The sequence below is a fragment of the Mastomys coucha genome, unplaced genomic scaffold (genome assembly GCF_008632895.1).
Source record: "Mastomys coucha isolate ucsf_1 unplaced genomic scaffold, UCSF_Mcou_1 pScaffold15, whole genome shotgun sequence".
Taxonomy (NCBI): Eukaryota; Metazoa; Chordata; class Mammalia; order Rodentia; family Muridae; genus Mastomys; species Mastomys coucha.
Window position 1 is genome coordinate 141,345,791 of NW_022196897.1, and position 5,000 is coordinate 141,350,790.

At 50.5% G+C, this 5,000-nt stretch overlaps 1 protein-coding gene across 8 annotated transcripts in view; it reads right to left on the reverse strand.

The window, feature by feature from the left end:
• Ncoa6 (nuclear receptor coactivator 6) overlaps positions 1-1,634 on the reverse strand; it is an 80,115-nt gene extending 78,481 nt beyond the window's left edge. For 7 of the 8 annotated variants that reach the window (XM_031372415.1, XM_031372414.1, XM_031372413.1 and 4 more), the window contains exon 1: positions 1,424-1,634. The gene's annotated coding sequence lies outside the window, so the exon portion shown is untranslated. The remainder of the gene's footprint in view (positions 1-1,423) is intronic. The other variant, XM_031372416.1, reaches the window with a different exon arrangement.
• Positions 1,635-5,000: the final 3,366 nt, after the last annotated feature.

Consider the following 5,000-nt stretch of genomic DNA (forward strand, 5'->3'; position numbering starts at 1 on the left):
CTTTTTGTGTTCTTTGCTGTGCAATAACCATCTAAAAGAGGAAGGGCATCTTTTAACTCTACAAAGAGGTTCTTTGTTGATGCTTTTTGTGTGCCAATGGAGGTCTAGGAAATATCCAGTAATTGATTATCTATAGTTTTTGTACCTCACTCAGCCTGTGTACTGACAAACTTGTTCAAACAAAACTTAACGGCTCTCTAATCCATGGTACCTTTTGGCTTAGTAAAATCCTTTGAGGAAACGTGTTAATGAGGAAGCAGTAGGCCCTATCCAGGAGCCCCATTCACCAACATGACCAGCCTTGAGAAGGTAGCTACCTCTCAGGCTAAAATCACTACTTGATCTGAAATCATGACACGACATCCAAAGCCACTGTAGTCTTTCCATACTCATGCTTCACCTTTCTAGCTGGTTTCCACAAGACCTTTCAGATGACCTCTTCAGGTGACCCTGCTCTTTAAGCAGCGTCTGTCCCCTTCCAGGAAAGACACTTTGGGTAACCGCCCCCTAACAGTCGGGTCCCTCCTTTTAAAGACAACTCCTTAAGTTGCCGGAGGTTCTCTCCTTTCCTAACCAGTGCCACTCTGTACCTTTTGCTGTCTATCCAGCTCCTACATCCAACCCCCGCCACCCCTTTCTTTCCTCATCAAGTTCTTCCCTTTTCCTGTTGCTGCCTCCAACCGAACTAGAGGCTCCTCGGGCTCCTCGGGCTCCTCGGGGCTCCTAGGTCCTGAGACCCTTGGGAGTCATAAAGGCTGGCCGTTCAGAGCCAGGACCTTTCCATATCGATTCCTGTGTCAGTACCCGACTCTGATACCAGCCTTCGAAACCCCCTTTACTAATCAATCACCTCCTGTGCACCCAAAGAACTATTCGAGCTCTGACAGCCCGGACTTGGCCCCCAAGCCGCCTCCACTGCCCCTGGGTTCGACTCTGGGGTTCGGAGCACTACGCACGGCCTAACCCAACTCCATCGCCCACCACCCCCTCAGCCCACCAACCCCAACACGGGTCCCGTTCGCCCCCCGGGTCTTTTCTCCGCGCTCCTAACCCCGACCTCACACCCCGAGGTTGCCCACTGCTGGGCCCGGAGCGCCACCCCGCTCAGTCCCCCGGCCGCCCTGCACTCCCGCAGCGCCCCGACCCCGCGTCCCGCACCCTCCCCACCGCCACCCCGCCGTTCCGCCCGCGCCCCGCCCGCAGGCCCCGGGCCCGCTCCCCAACATGGCGACGGGGACACGAGCGCGGCGGCGGGTGGGGCGGCTGCGGGCCCGGGCCGCACTCGGGCCGAGCTGCACGGCTGCCCGGCGCCATCTTCGCGCGCCGGGCCCGGGCGGCGCCTCCTCCCCACGAAGCCAACCGGGCCCGGCCCGGGACGCCCGGCAGGCCCACCCCTTACGGGCCGGCGTCGCCGTCGCCTCACCTGAGCGCGGCCCCGGCCCTCCCGGGCGGGCCTCGCAGCGCCGGCCCGGGCCGTGCGTGCCCAGCGCCCTCGGCGCGTCTGTCCGCCCGTCCTCGCGCGTGTCCGTCTGTCCGGCCGTCGGCGCCCGGCCGCCCGCAGCCCGACCCGGCAGGGCCTCAGGGAGCCGGTGGGGAGGGGGGGGATGGGCCGGACCGGGCCGGGGAGGGAGGGGGAGGGAAGGAGAGAGGGAGGGAGCGCGGCGGGGGCGGGGCGGGGCGGGCCCGAGGGGCGGGGCCGCTGCCCACGTGATCCGGCGTCCCCTGGCGCGCAAGGTGGAGCGCGCGAGCGGGCGAGCGAGCGAGCCAGCGTGCGAGCTCCGGTGCTGGGTCGGATCTCGGTCTGGTTAGACGTTCAGCGCAGTCCCAGCGGATGGATGTGTATGCTGGGTACGTTCGTGCTCCATGCCTCAGTTTGCTTATCCCAACTATGGGGATTACAGTATTTCCTGGCGCAGAAGAAATGGAGGAAAGCCAGCATTTGACACAACGGGCTATTATTGCCATTATTAGCATAGAGTCTAAGAACAGTGGCGATAAAAAAAATACCTTTATTATTCTCTTATAGATATTTCCCTACTATGTCTCACCAACACCTTAGCAAACTCAGTAGGTACTCACAAAATGTGATTGTTGAGTGAACAAGTGTGGGCGGGCCACTGGCCTCTCCTCTTCCCAAAGTTGAGCCTGGCCTGGATTCACTTAAATCAGTTCTCAGCACTTAGCTTCATGATTTTCTTTGCCCCTCTGAATCTCAGCTTCTTCCGTTGTAAGGGAGGCCAGGGAAGGGGTTAGGGCAGGTGGATTCTTAACTCAGTTTTATTGTCTGCGTTGTCTCATCTAAGAGAGAGGCCTGTAATTCTTTCATTCCACAGATACTTCTTGAACACACACTGTGCACTTAGACTAGTATAGGAGCCACCCTCACCACCACCCCCGATGCGCCCCTCTATTATTTTTCTTGTCAGCAATATTCCTCAGTCAGAAATCACTCTCTTACTAAAAATGATTCGATAAAATCTGGATTTTGTGTGTGTGTGTTTTGGGGCGGGGAGAGAGAGAGAGAGGGAGAGTGTGTGTGTGTGTGTGTGTGTGTGTGTGTGTTTTGAAAGCAGGAGAACTTTTTGAGGGGAGAAAGGACTGGGGGGGAGTAAGGAAATGTGAAGTGAATATAAACATGATATACATGTATGAAAATCTCATAATGAAGCCTATTATTTTTAAAGATTTATGTTTATGTATATGAGCATTTTGACTGCATGTATGTATGTGCAGCACACATGTGGAGGTGTCAGATCTGGGAACTGGAGTTACAGCGAGTTGTGAGCTGCCATGTAGGTGCTGGGAATGGAACCCTGGGCCCTCTAGAAGAGTGGTAGGCTACTGTGACATCTCTCCAGTTCCCAAAAATCCTTTTTTTTTTTTTTTTAAATTAAAAAACCCAGGCAGGCAAGATGGATTAATGGGTAAATGCACCTGCCCTCCCATGCCTGATAACCTGAGTTCCGTCCCTGGAGCCCCACATGATGGAAGGAGAGGTATGACTCCCACACATTGTCTTCTGACCCCCAAGTGTGTACATGTATGTATACACAAACATTAATTTTTCAGAAGTATTTTATGTATATAAATTTTTTGCCTGTGTATGTGTCTGTGCACCATGTGCATGCCTGGTATCTGCCTGTGGAGTCCAAAAGAGGGTGTTGGATCCCTTGAAAGGGCAGTTACAGATGGTTGTAAGCCACCATGTGGGTGCTGGGAACTGAACCATTGAACTGTGCCATACAGCCAATTTTTTAAATGTAATAAAATTCTCTAAACCCAGTCTAAATTCATTGCTGTTAAGCTAAAAGACAAACAAATATCTCTGGTGCAGCCATTGTGCCAGGCTTATTTCAGGGCCCTCTTTTCTTCTCTGGCTCTCCCTGTACATGCTAATCCCACTACCTGAGATTCTCTCTTACACGGAGACCCTTCTACCTCCCAGTTCAAACATGGCTACCTCATGGATACGGCCCCTGATCTCTTCCTACACAGGTTTCTCTTAGCAGTATGTACTTAACAACGGAGTGTACAGTTGATAAATAAAATAAAAATAATTTATTTTCTTTGCCACGACTCAGGACTCATTATGTTGGCTTCTGCCCCCTCTGTAAGTGAATAGCACAGTAATTATTTATGTGGAGTCTACACGCCCTTCTATGTACGAGGCTGCAGACCTTAAAAAGGTGGCGAGCCACAGGCAAGCCACAAAGGTCTCACTATGTAGCCGTGGATGGCCTGGAACTCAGAGATCCACTTGCCTCTGCCTCCTGAGTGCTGGGATTAAAAGCATGCACCACCATTCCCCAAGCCTTTTCTTTTTTATTCCTGCATATTAACTGTATGACATAATGTGTTTCATTATGAGATTTTCATATGCAAGTATATTGTGCATTGATCCTATTTACTCTACGTTATGCTGTCCTGTATCCTGTACACCCTCCTTCCTTTCCCTGGCCCCTTCCTCTTCCCAAACAGTCGTCCCTCTTCTACTTTTGTGTCCTTTTTTTTTTTTTTTTTTTTTTTGGTTTTTTGAGACAGGGTTTCTCTGTATAGCCCTGGCTGTCCTGGAGCTCACTCTGTAGACAAGGCTGGCCTCGAACTCAGAAATCCACCTGCCTCTGCCTCCCAAGTGCTGGGATTAAAGGCGTGCACCACCACGCCCAGCTTTTTGTGTCCTTTTTTAAAACTTAAATTCCACGTGTGAGAAAAAACATGCAGTATTGGTTTTTCTGAGTCTGGCTTCTTTTGCTTAACATGATGATCTCTGGTTACAATCATTTCCCATCAAATGATTTCATTCTCTCTACTTTTATTTCTTAATTTGTTTTAACTTTAATGTGCATGTGTCTAGGGAGAGGGTGTATGTGCCAGTGTGTGTGTGTGTGTGTGTGTGTGTGTGTGTGTGTGTGTGTTAGCAGGTGGGGGTGGGGTGCCTGCTGGAAAAGGGCTTCAAATCCCCTAGAGCAGTTGAACTTAGGTCTTGTGCTTTTAACAACCATGTCCCATCTCCATCCCCTATTTTTATTTTTTTGAAATAGAATATTTATATATTCCTGGCTGGCCTGGAACATGCTGGTCCCAAACTCACAGAGATCCGGTTGCCTTTGCCTCTCAGGTATTGGGATTAAATGTATACTTCTATATCCATCTGATTTCATTCCTTTGTCTTGTTTTGTTTTTTTGTTTTAAAATGGAAGTCTTATTCCTAATAGTTTCTTTTTTAATATTTACATTTATTTATTTGTTTATTTATTTATTTCATGTATGTGAATACACTGTTGCTGTCTTCAGACACACTAGAAGAGGGCATCAGGTCCCATTCCAGATGGTTGTGAGCCACCATGTGGTTGCTGGGAATTGAACTCAGGACCTCTGTAAGAGCAGTCAGTGCTCTTAACTGCTGAGCCATCTCTCCAGCCCCTGTTTGGTTGTTTTTCGAGACAAGCTCTCTGTGTAGCCCTCGCTGTCCTGGAACTCACTCTATAAACCAGGCTGGC